The sequence below is a fragment of the Tamandua tetradactyla genome, chromosome X (assembly GCF_023851605.1).
Source record: "Tamandua tetradactyla isolate mTamTet1 chromosome X, mTamTet1.pri, whole genome shotgun sequence".
Lineage (NCBI taxonomy): Eukaryota > Metazoa > Chordata > Mammalia > Pilosa > Myrmecophagidae > Tamandua > Tamandua tetradactyla.
Window position 1 is genome coordinate 53670909 of NC_135353.1, and position 13270 is coordinate 53684178.

The 13270-nt window shown below is 38.8% G+C and overlaps 1 protein-coding gene and 1 pseudogene across 2 annotated transcripts in view; one reads left to right on the forward strand and one right to left on the reverse strand.

Annotated features, from left to right (window-relative positions):
- Window positions 1-13270, forward strand: part of LRCH2 (leucine rich repeats and calponin homology domain containing 2) — a 194514-nt gene that overhangs the window by 36364 nt on the left and 144880 nt on the right. The window lies entirely within an intron of this gene.
- On the reverse strand, window positions 11864-12661 carry LOC143671319 (checkpoint protein HUS1 pseudogene; annotated as a pseudogene).

Consider the following 13270-nt stretch of genomic DNA (forward strand, 5'->3'; position numbering starts at 1 on the left):
TATGTGTCCAAGCAGTGGCTCAAAATATAATCACATAGTTTCTTATTCATCACTATGATTATTTTATCACTTTTACATCACTCTAGAAAGATAAAAAAGAAAAGAGAAGAAACTGATACATCCCATAACCCATGTTCCTACCTGTCATTGAACACCAGTATTTCAGTCTACTTAATTTTTCACCCTTTATCCTCGCCCTATTATTTATTTATTTTTATCCTTATTTTTGGTCTATACCTTGGGTAAAATGAGCATCAGGTGCAGGGTTTTCACAGTTATACAGTCACACTGTAAAAACTTTATCATTATGCAATCTACTTCAGGTTTCAAGGCTACTGGAACACAGCTCAACATGCAAGTCTTATCAAGCTTTCCTTGAACGTGATGAATGGCTTTTCTCTTGCTGCTTTTGAGATTCTCTCTTTGTCTTTGAAATTTGGCTATCTGGTTAGTAAGTGTCTTGGAGTAGGTCTGTTTGGATCTATTCTGTGTGGGCTACACTGCGCTTCTTGGATCTGTAATTTTATGTCTTTCATAGGAGATGGGAAATTTTCAGTGATTATTTCCTCCAATAGGTTTTCTGTTTCTTTTAACTTCTCTTCTCCTTCTGGGATACCCACAACACGTATATTTGTGAGCTTCATTTTGTGATTCAATTCCCTGAGATGCTACTCATTTTTGCATTCTTTTCCCTATATTTTCTTTTATGTGTTGGATTTTAGATGTTCAGTTTTCTAGTTCACTAATCTTTTCTTCTGCCTGTTCTAATTTATTGTTTTAGTTTTCCATTGTTTTTTCATCTCTTCTATTATGCCATTTATTCCCACAAGTTCAGGAATTTATTCTCTCAAACTTTTTTTTTCTTTTTTATGTTCACCCAATGTCTTCTTTATATCTTTCCTCAACTTATTGAAATGATTTTTTCCTTTAAAAATTTATTTTTTTAACAAAGCTGATTTAAATTATTTAGAAAACACATAAATGTACAAAAGTTGAAATAAAAACTACCCAGAAATAACCAGGTTTAAATGTTGTTCATCTTCCCAGTCTTTTTCTAGGAAATATACACATATATATTATTATTTCCCCAAATCAGATCAGAGTGTGCATACCATTTGTGCCAGTTTGAATCTGTGGAAGACCCCAGAAAAGCCATGTCCTTTAATCCTCATTAAATATTGCTGACTAGGAGTTTTTTTATTGTTCCCATGAAGACATGACCCATCCAATTGTGGGTGATAACTTCTACTTAGATGGTTTCCATGGAGTTGTGACTCTACCATTCCAGGTAGGTCTTGATTAGTTTACTGGAATCCTTTAAAAGCAGAAGCATTTGAGAGAACAAGAGAGCCACGAGAATCACAAGAGCCCATGCAGCAGAGATCTTTGGAGATGAAGAAGGAAAAGGCCCCTGGGGGAGCTTCATGAAACAAGAAGTCTGGAGAGAAAGCTAGCAGATGTCACCATATTCACCATGTGCATTTCAGGTTGAGAGAAACCTTGAACTTCATCGACCTTTCTTGAGTGAAGGTAACCTCTTATTGGTGCCTTAATTTGGACATTTCTATAAACTTGCTTTAATTTGGACAATTTCATGAATTTAGAACTGTAAATTTGGAAGTCAATAAATTCATCCCTTTGTAAAAGCCATTCTGTTTCTGGTATATCACATTCCAGCTGCTAGCAGACTAGAACAGATTTTGGTACTGGAGAAGAGGTGTCCTGCTGTAGTTTGCAAATACAAGACATGTTGAAATGGCTTTTTAAATGAATAGAGGGAAGATTCTGGACGAGTTGTGTGGAGCTTGATAGAGAAGAAATGTGGACTCTAAAGATACCTCTGACGAAGCTCTAGAGAGGAATGAGGCACTTGTTACTATAAATTGGCAGGAAGGCAAGCCTTGTTTTAAAATGGCATATAATATGAAAAATTGAGTAGAGTCTTTGCCTGGAAGGCAGATTTTAAAAACCATAAATTTGGATATTTAGCAGCAGAGATTTCCAAATTAAATGTGGAAAGTGCAGCCTGGTTTCTCCTTGCAGTTTGTAGCAAAATCCAACAGGAGAGAGAGAAGTTGAGAACTCAATTCTTGGGTACAAAGAAACTAGAAATTGATGTTCTGGAAAATTCTGGTCTTCCAGGTAGGGACACCCTGGAGATTAGTGCTCCATGTGAGGAGTTAACCAAATGTAGAATCAGTCAGCCATTTCCAAAAAAGTCAGGATTGGAGATGAAGTTATCCAGGAAGGATTTATGGAAACTCCTTCTGTCTGATGGGCATTATCCTTGCTTACTACATAGAAAGCCAACAAGAGTGCTGTGGGAACTGTATAAATGGATCCACTGCCAGTCTTGACTGGGGGGCTCAGAAAATGGAAAAAGTGAAAGTAAAATATCTTCAGAAGCAGAACCATGGAGGCTGGGTCTGAATCAAGAAGCCTCAAGCCAGAAGAGCAGACGCAACCAAGTATGTGGGGAGGGTGAGTTTGCCTAGAAGGCAGAGGTTGGGCCTTATACCTCCTTGCGGTGGAAGAGTTGTGCCACCTCAGGCCTTGGAGTGGTTGGAGCACATTCTTTGGGGTTTGGGGAGAGCCTGGCTGTCACCAAATGGAGATACTGAGCATTTATCCTAGAGAGCATGGATGTCATCAAATGTCTTCACTACCTGGCAGCAGGTACCAGAATCCCAGCCCCAAACTCTAATATTGAGACCAAACTCCAGAGCCGTGTGAATACCAGTATGAACATGGCGCTTTATGTCAGGCATGCCACCGCTGTAAACTGAGGTAGGGGAAAAACTGCAAGTGATCAGGTCCTAGCTAGACCAAAGAAGGGTGGATGGGGAGATGACAAGGCCACTGAATTGCTGGATTAGGAATTATTAATCCTTTCTGACTCAACCCAGGATTGGCTCCAAAGTTTAGCTCAAGTTGTGTTTAACAAAGAAACACACGGACACCAGGCATAAGCAAGGTTGGCTCCTGTGTTATTTTATCTGCCGCAGCATGTAGGAGGGCATACCACAACACGGTGCTTAATAAACTCTTAGATGATTACAGCCAGCAGAAGTTTTTGCTAAAATCCAGAAAGCTGTTTCAAAGAGATATAAACTCTTTGAGTATGTTAATCTTGAAATAAATTAATTTTTCAAATTATATCTGTTCTTGTAAATGGGATAAATTGTTATTGTTTGACCTAACACAGTGTACTTTAGTATATTGTTCAATAAAATGGCGCTGTGAATTTCTGTAAGTCTGCAGTTTTCTATTTGTGTGCTCCACCATGGGAGGTAAGAATTGCCCTCATTTTATAAAAATCTGAGATGCAGAGAGGCAGAAGGCCTGTCTACACTCAACAACAAATTCACCAACTTGGAAATAGATCCCAGCTTCCTGACTACCAGTTAACACTTTAGTTAGAGAAAATCTTATTAAAGTCATGAAATCATCAAAATCAAGTCTTAACTGATGACAAATTCTATAAGAGCTGGGGGAAATTATATCTGGTTTCATGACATCTAAAAGAGTTCATTTAAATCTACTTTTCCATAGCAGATTTTAAAACTAAGATATTCTCCCAACTCATCAAATGATTGGTGTATATCAGTTTTGAAATCTATTACTCATCCCTCATTCAAAAGATTAGTTATGGTTACTCAGCAGAGGGAAGTATGAGAAGGAATATATGAGAGTTATAATTCCTGGGTTCTAATCCTGCCCCTGCCACTTTTACCCTGAGTAGGTTACTTAATCTAATCTGCAAAACAAAGCAGCAGCATTGCATAATCCGGGAACATCTGTGATGTTGAGATCCATACAGGCCCTGCCCAAACCTATTTTCCTGTGGACACCCCTTGATATCTGACATTTTGGTAATGGAGGAAGTATGCATACTAAATTCCTGAGCAGGGAAAACCACAGGGTACTTTGGGTAATGCAGATGAGGAAATAGGTTACTTTACTTTTAATTTATAGGAAAATCAATATGTTATCTATTTTTTTATTAATTAAAAAAATTAACTAACACAACATTTAGAAATCATTCCATTCTACATATGCAATCAGTAATTCTTAATATCATCACATATTATGTATGATCACATATTATGTATGTATAAATGATGTATGATCATCATTTCTTAGTACATTTGCATCGATTTAGAAAAAGAAATAGCAAGACAACAGAAAAAAAATAAAATGATAATATAGAGAAAAAATTAAAAATACAAAATATATATATATAAAACAAACAAACAAACAAAACTATAGCTCAGAAGCAGCTTCATTCAGTGTTTTAACATAATTACATTACAATTAGGTAATATTGTGCTGTCCATTTTTGAGTTTTTGTATCTAGTCCTGTTGCACATTCTGTATCCCTTCAGCTCCAATTAACCATTATCTTACCCTGTTTCTAACTCCTGTTGGTCTCTGTTACCAATGACATATTCCGAGTTTATTCTCTAATGTCAGTTCACATCAGTGGGACCATACAGTATTTGTCCTTTAGTTTTTGGCTAGAGTCACTCAGCATAATGTTCTCTAGGTCCATCCATGTTATTACATGCTTCATAAGGTTATTCTGTCTTAAAGCTGCATAATATTCCATCGTATGTATATACCACAGTTTGTTTAGCCACTCTTCTGTTGATGAACACTTTGGCTGTTTCCATCTCTTTGCAATTGTAAATAATGCTGCTATAAACATTGGTGTGCAAATGTCCGTTTGTGTCTTTGCCCTTAAGTCCTTTGAGTAGATACCCAGCAATGGTATTGCTGGGTCATATGGCAATTCTATATTCAGTTTTTTGAGGAACCGCCAAACTGCCTTCCACAGTGGTTGCACCATTTGACATTCCCACCAACAGTGGATAAGTGTGCCTCTTTCACCGCATCCTCTCCAGCACTTTTCACTTTCTGTTTTGTTGATAAAGGCCATTCTGATGGGTGTGAGATGATATCTCATTGTGGTTTTGATTTGCATTTCTCTAATGGCCAGGGACATTGAGCATCTCTTCATGTGCCTTTTGGCCATTTGCATTTCCTCTTCTGAGAGGTCTCTGTTCAAGTCTTTTTCCCATTTTGTAATTGGGTTGGCTGTCTTTTTGTTGTTGAGTTGAACAATTTATTTATAAATTCTGGATACTAGACCTTTATCTGATATGTTGTTTCCAAATATTGTCTCCCATTGTGTAGGCTGTCTTTCTACTTTCTTGATGAAGTTCTTTGATGCACAAAAGAGTTTAATTTTGAGGAGCTCCCATTTATTTATTTATTTCTTCAGTGCTCTTGCTTTAGGTTTAAGGTCCATAAAACCACCTCCAATTGTAAGTTTCATAAGATATCTCCCTACAGTTTCCTCTAACTGTTTTATGGTCTTAGACCTAATGTTTAGATCTTTGATCCATTTTGAGTTAACTTTTGTATAGGGTGTGTGATACGGGTCCTCTTTCATTCTTTTGCATATGGATATCCAGTTCTCTAGGCACCATTTATTGAAGAGACTGTTCTGTCCCAGGTGAGTTGGCTTGACTGCCTTATCAAAGATCAAATGTCCATAGATGAGAGGGTCTATATCTGAGCACTCTATTCAATTCCATTGGTCGATATATCTATCTTTATGCCAATACCATGCTGTTTTGACCACTGTGGCTTCATAATGTGTCTTAAAGTCCGGCAGCTTGAGACCTCCAGCTTCGTTTTTTTTTCCTCAGGATACTTTTAGGAATTCGGGGCACCCTGCCCTTCCAGATAAATTTACTTATTGGTTTTTCTATTTCTGAAAAATAAGTTGTAGAAATTTTGATTGGTATTGCATTGAATCTGTAAATCAATTTAGGTAGGATTGAAATCTTAACTACATTTAGTCTTCCAATCCATGAACACGGTATGCCCTTCCATCTATTTAGGTCTTCTGTGATTTCTTTTAACAGTTTTTTGTAGTTTTCTTTGTATAGGTCTTTTTTCTCTTTAGTTAAATTTATTCCTAGGTATTTTATTCTTTTAGTTGCAATTGTAAATGGAATTCGTTTCTTGATTTCCCCCTCAGCTTGTTCATTACTAGTGTATAGAAATGCTACAGATTTTTGAATGTTGATCTTGTAACCTGCTACTTTGCTGTACACATTTATCAGCTCTAGTAGTTTTGTTGTGGATTTTTCTGGGTTTTCGACGTATAGTATCATATTGTCTGTAAACAGTGATAGTTTTACTTCTTCCTTTCCAATTTTGATGCCTTGTATTTCTTTTTCTTGTCTAATTGCTCTGGCTAGAACCTCCAACACGATGTTGAAGCATAGTGGTGATAATGGACATCCTTGTCTTGTTCCTGATCTTAGGGGGAAAGTTTTCAATTTTTCCCCATTGAGGATGATATTAGCTGTGGGTTTTTCATATATTCCCTCTATCATTTTAAGGAAGTTCCCTTGTATTCCTATCCTTTGAAGTGTTTTCAACAGGAAAGGATGTTGAATCTTGTCAAATGCCTTCTCTGCATCAATTGAGATGATCATGTGATTTTTCTGCTTTGATTTGTTGATATGGTGTATTACATTAATTGATTTTCTTATGTTGAACCATCCTTGCATACCTGGGATGAATCCTACTTGGTCATGATGTATAATTCTTTTAATGTGTTGTTGGATTCGATTTGCTAGAATTTTGTTGAGGATTTTTGCATCTATATTTATTAGAGAGATTGGTCTGTAGTTTTCTTTTCTTGTAATATCTTTGCCTGGTTTGGGTATGAGGGTGATGTTGGCTTCATAGAATGATTTAGGTAGCTTTCCCTCCGCTTCGATTTTTTTGAAGAGTTTGAGGAGAGTTGGTACTAATTCTTTCTGAAATGATTGGTAGAATTCACATGGGAAGCCGTCTGGTCCTGGACTTTTCTTTTTGAGAAGCTTTTGAATGACTGATTCAATTTCTTTACTTGTGATTAATTTGTTGAGGTCATCTGTTTCTTCTTGAGTGAAAGTTTCTTGTTCATGCCTTTCTAGGAACTTGTCCATTTCATCTACATTGTTGTATTTATTAGCGTAAAGTTGTTCATAGTATCCTGTTATTACCTCCTTTATTTCTCTGAGGTCAGTGGTTATGTCTCCTCTTCCATTTCTGATCTTATTTATTTGCGTCCTCTCTCTTCTTCTTTTTGTCAATCTTGCTAAGGGCCCATCAATATTATTCATTTTCTCATAGAACCAACTTCTGGTCTTATTGATTTTCTCTTTTGTTTTCATGTTCTCGATTTCATTTATTTCTGCTCTAATCTTTGTTATATCTTTCCTTTTGCTTGCTTTGGGATTAGTTTGCTGTTCTTTCTCCAGTTCTTCCAAGTGGACAGTTAATTTCTGCATTTTTGCCTTTTCTTCTTTTCTGATATAGACATTTAGGGCAATAAATTTCCCTCTTAGCACTGGCTTTGCTGCGTCCCATAGGTTTTGTATGTTGTATTTTCATTTTCATTCACCTCGAGATATTTACTAATTTCTCTTGTAATTTCTTCCTTGACCCACTCGTTGTTTAGGAGTGTGTTGTTGAGCCTCCACGTATTTGTGGATTTTCTGGCACTCTGCCTATTATTGATTTCCAACTTCATTCCTTTATGATCCGAGAAAGTGTTGTGTATGATTTCAATCTTTTTAAATTTGTTGAGAGTTGCTTTGTGACCCAGCATATGGTCTATCTTTGAGAATGATCCGTGAGCACTTGAGAAAAAGATGTATCCTGCTGTTGTGGGGTGTAATGTCCTATAAATGTCTGTTAAGTCTACCTCATTTTTTGTAATATTCAAGTTCTCTGTTTCTTTATTGATCCTCTGTCTAGATGTTCTGTCCATTGATGAGAGTGGCGAATTGAAGTCTCCACCTATTATGGTAGATGTGTCTATTTCCCTTTTCAGTGTTTGCAGTGTATTCCTCACGTATTTGGGTGCATTTTGATTTGGTGCATAAATATTTATGATTGTTATGTTTTCTTGTTTAATTGTTCCTTTTATTAGTATATAGTGTCCTTCTTTGTCTCCTTTAACTGTTTTACATTTTACGTTTAATTTGTTGGATATTAGTATAGCCACTCCTGCTCTTTTCTGGTTGTTATTTGCATTAAATATCTTTTCCCAACCTTTCACTTTCAACCTATGTTTATCCTTGGGTCTAAGATGTGTTTCCTGTAGACAGCATATGGAAGGATCCTGTTTTTTAATTCATTCTGCCAGTCTATGTCTTTTGATTGGGGAATTCAGTCCATTAACATTTAGTGTTATTACTGTTTGGATAATATTTTCATCTAACATTTTGCCTTTTGTATTATATATATCATATCTGATTTTCCTTCTTTCTACACTCTTCTCCATACCTCTCTCTTCTGTCTTTTTGTATCTGACTCTAGTGCTCCCTTTAGTATTTCTTGTAGAGCTGATCTCTTGGTCAGAAATTATCTCAGTGACTTTTTGTCTGAAAATGTTTTAATTTCTCCCTCATTTTTGAAGGACAATTTTGCTGGATGTAGAAGTCTTGGTTGGCAGTTTTTCTCTTTTAGTAATTTAAATATATCATCCCACTGTCTTCTAGCTTCCATGGTTTCTGTTGAGAAATCTACACATAGTCTTATTGGGTTTCCCTTGTATGTGATGGATTGTTTTTCTCTTGCTGCTTTCAAGATCCTCTCTTTCTCTTTGACCTCTGACATTCTAACTAGTAAATGTCTTGGAGAACGCCTATTTGGGTCTAATCTCTTTGGGGTGCGCTGCACTTCTTGGATCTGTAATTTTAGGTCTTTCATAAGAGTTGGGAAATTTTCAGTGATAATTTCTTCCATTAGTTTTTCTCCTCCTTTTCCATTCTTTTCTCCTTCTGGGACACCCACAACACGTATATTTGTACGGTTCATATTGTCCTTGAGTTCCCTGATACCCTGTTCAAATTTTTCCATTCTTTTCCCGATAGATTCTGTTTCTTTTTGGATTTCAGATGTTCCATCCTCCGAATCACTAATTCTATCCTCTCTCTCTTTAAATCTACCATTGTAGGTTTCCATTGTTTTTTTTCATGTCTTCTACTGTGTTTTTCAATCCCATAAGTTCTGTGATTTTTTTTTTCAGACTTTCCGTTTCTTCTTTTTGTTGATCCCATGCCTTCTTCATGTCCTCCCTCAATTTATCAATTTGGTTTTTGAAGAGGTTTTCCATTTTTGTTCGTATATTCAGAATTAGTTGTCTCAGCTCCTGTATCTCATTTGAGCTATTGGTTCGTTCCTTTGACTGGGCCATATCTTCAATTTTCCTGGTGTGATTTGTTATTTTTTGCTGGCGTCTGGGCATTTAATCAGATTTCCCTGAGTGTGGGACCCAGCAGGTTGAAAGACTTTCCTGTGAAGTCTCTGGGCTCTGTTTTTCTTATCCTGCCCAGTATGTGGTGCTTGTCTGTCTCCATGTCCCACCAGCAAAAGGTGTTGTGGCTCCTTTAATTTTGGAAGAGTCTCGCTGCTGGGTGTGTGGTGGAGACAGAGGAAAGTTTGTAGGTTGGTTTAATGGCTTCAAATTGTGAAGTCCTGGGATCTGAATTCCTTGAGGGAGGTATTCCACCTGAGTTGCGTTTCACCCCTCCCGTGGGGAAGGTTCAGGTGGTAGAGATCCCTAAAAGCAGCCTGTTTCTGCATTTGGGGCAGTTGTAACTTATGTAATCCCTGCGCTGAGCCCAGAGGCAACGAAGCCTCCGTAGAAATAGCTGCAGAAAGCTCTGTTTCACCCCCTTTCCTCTTTTTCAGTTAGCCCAATCGGCGACTTCCACCTTGATCAGTTTCAGCTGAGCTCAGGGCTTATTTTTAGTAGTCAGAAGTTGTTCCTTAATGCCACTATTGGTGTTAGGTTGGGCTCAGTCTCTACTACTGTTGGAGACTCTTTACTTTCCCTCTGGGAAGTCACCTGTGGGGAAAGGTCACCAGCCGCCGTGGCTTGGGGAACCACTGTTCCGATGCTCCCAGCCGGCCCGGGAAGCCGCGTGCGTGGAAGGGGCTGCAGTCGCCGGCCACCGTGGCTTGGGGGACCACTGTTCCGAGGCTACCAGCCGGTCCGGGAAGCCACGCGTGGGGGAGGGTTGCCGGCTGCCGCGGCTTGGGGAACCGCTGTTTTGATGCTCCCAGCCAACCCGGGAAGCCGCGTGTGTGGAAGAGGCTGCAGTCGCCGACCACCGCGGCTTGGGGAACCGCTGTTCCGAGGCTACCAGCCGGCCTGGGAAGCCGCACATGGGGGAGGGTTGCCGGCCGCCGTGGCTTGGGGAACCACTGATCCAAAGCTCCCAGCCGGCCCGGGAAGCCGTGTGTGGGAAGGCCACCGCGGCTTGGGGAACCGTCGATCCAATGTTCCCAGCCGGCCCGGGAAGCCGCGTGTGTGGAAGGGGCTCTGGTTCCCGCGGCTTGGGGAACCCGATCCAAAGCTTCCAGCCAGCCCGGGGAGGAGGGAGGGAGGGGCTCCGGTCGCCAGCCGCCTCAGTCCGGGGAAGCGCGCGCCTCTCGGGGACCTCACCGCAGCGGAGTCTCTTAGCCGGTCCAGCCGGTCCGGAATGGGGTACGCTGTGTGTCTGGTCTCTGTCGTGGCTCCAGAAGCTGTTCTGTACTGTTTCTAGTTCTTTAGTAGTTGTTCTGGAGGAGAAACTAAGACCCACGCCCCTTACTAAGGCGCCATCTTCTCCGGAAGTCCACTGTTATCTTCTTTATACATACAAAATCATCATTTAAATAATCAGAAATAGTTTTCCAGATTGGTAAATCTATACCAGAGTTTACCAGGAAATATAAGTTTTATAAAACTATTTTCGGATGCCGTTTCATTTTGCACCTTGACTTTTAAGTTTTATGTGTGCAGCTGGAGTAAACTTTGTTACAAGCCAAAGAGGGGAAAGAGGCTTTAAATAAATATAATTATATTCTCTCATTTAAAAATCTTAATTTAAAGAAATACTAAAACCAATTTATGCTAATGTTATTAAACATTGGAAAAGTCATTTATTTTACCAAATAGGGTAACAAGCCTTAGAAGAATTTTTCGTTTTTGATCCCATTTATTAATCTTATCCCAAGCAACTGATAATGTTTATGAGGTCCACCTCTATAGGACATGTAAGATTTAATTATTATCAAAAATATAGTAGAACATGCTTTAGGGAGAATGAGAAAGCATATTTATCAGTACCTGAATCAGCTTTGATAAACAGAAATATGGTTTCATCATTAATGCACATGCTAATTTAGTTTTGTTTTTTCCTATGCTACGTGGTGTTTCTGAAGAAAAATATGTTGCTATTTTTTTCCAGAATGACAGATCCAGTATGCAGGGAGAATAGGAATTAGAAGGAATTATAACCTAAGACCAAAGTTGGTCCCAGGGAGAACTAGGGGAGCAGCAGGATGGAGCTCCTGGACTAATGAAATGTGTCCTTATGCAGGGCCATCTTTGTTACGGGATCAGGGCAAGCAGAGGAGTCACGTTGTCAGAAAGAAAACTACCTGCTACAACATGTTGAGTTGATATACCATGCTCTACAAACTTACCAGTTCTCAATACCTGAGATTGCACAACATCACCAGTGAAAAACTGAAATTTAAAGTCTGCATAAAGAAGGTTTAACTTTTTCCAGTGTCTTAAAAGCAAAACATAGTAGATATAAGCAAAAAGGAGTGACACTGTTGATGTAACTATGCTCGGTAATTCAATTTCTAGTTAAACTGTTATAAAGGAAGAAATAAGTAAAGTGTGTATGATTTGCATTACTCAGGGGACATATACAAATAACTTAGGACACATGAAACCATTGTCTCTTCCCACTACAACCAAAGTCTTTAAACTTCTAAATCTGGTTAAGTGGTGTGCTATGACAGTGTTGGAATGAAATACTGAAGGGAAACATCTTCATGGAGCAAATCAAAATGGACAATCCTGTTACTCACAATATTGCATAAGGCCTTTGTAGGATTTACTTGTTGTCCAGCAAGAAATTGTAAGAGCTTCCTAATATCTAAGTGTACCTCAGCCATTTGTTCTGGGTTTCTGTCTTGAGAGATATTTTCAGGGGCTCATGGAGGATTTCCAAGATCTTTGAAATGAGATGTAACATACACTAATTCAATTTACACTTTAAAGTTCAGCTCTCCATTTAGGTTTGCTTCAATAATACGATTACTGCTGATCTTTTTCATTTTCTCTACAGAACTCTTCATAGTCTCAAACATGGCAAATAAATCAAAGTCTGGGATTGTAGAGATACTTGTAAATCATTCCACAGTCTCCTCAGAATTATCTTCATGGGGATGTCATGTGTCACAGTGCAGTTGTTGCTTGATACAGGTAATGATTCTGCAGAGACTGTGAGGCAGGGAAAATGTTTATCGGTCAGCTTGGTTTTCAAGTTCTAGCATTCTGGGCAATTTTCAAGGTACAAGATAAGTTTTCTGATGTCAGCTCTAAGTAAATCTTGTTTAATGCTCAGATGCCTTCCATTTGAAATTCATTGAAGAAGTTCCCCTACTCCAGTTCACACCACATGCTCACCCCTCTATTAGCCACCTTTTCTGAAAAGTTGAAGTTCAGCTTATCTGGGCTAATGCAGAGGGTACAGGTTTTGGCAAGCTTAGATAACATGATACTGACTCATGTGAATTGGTTCAGACAGGCCCAAAACTTCATGGTTGCACTTGCGTCCCGCATCGTGGTGGCCTAATTTGATTTTTGGTGAGATTTTGCATGTCTGTTTGAACATCTTGAATTAGTTGTTTCAACCCCTGTATCTCATTTGAAGCATTGGTTTGTTCCTTTGACTGGGCCATATCTTCGATTTTCCTAGTATGACTTATTTTTTGCTGGTGTTTAGGTATTTGATTTCCTTTATTATTCTGCAGGTTGTTTTCACTCTTTTACTTAGGGTTTTCTTGCTATATGGCTTGCTATATGGTTCTCTATCTTTTCTTTGACATTCAATTCAACTTATTCTAGACCTCTAGCATAGGTTCTGTTTAACTGATCAGAATTTTTCAGTTCTTGTTTTTCTTTTCTTGCCCTGTCTATATGGAGCCTTTTTTTTTTTTTTGAGGAGGGCTTCCGCAGATATTATAGAAATCATCAAATTTTCCCAGACCAGACACCTCCATGTCTCAGGAGGGGAGAGTAGCCAGCATCAGTTTTCCCTGAGGGTGAGACCCAGCAGATTGTCAAACCTTCCTATGAAGCCTCTAGACTCTGTGCTTTTCCTATCCCACCCAGCATGGGGCGCTTGTCAAC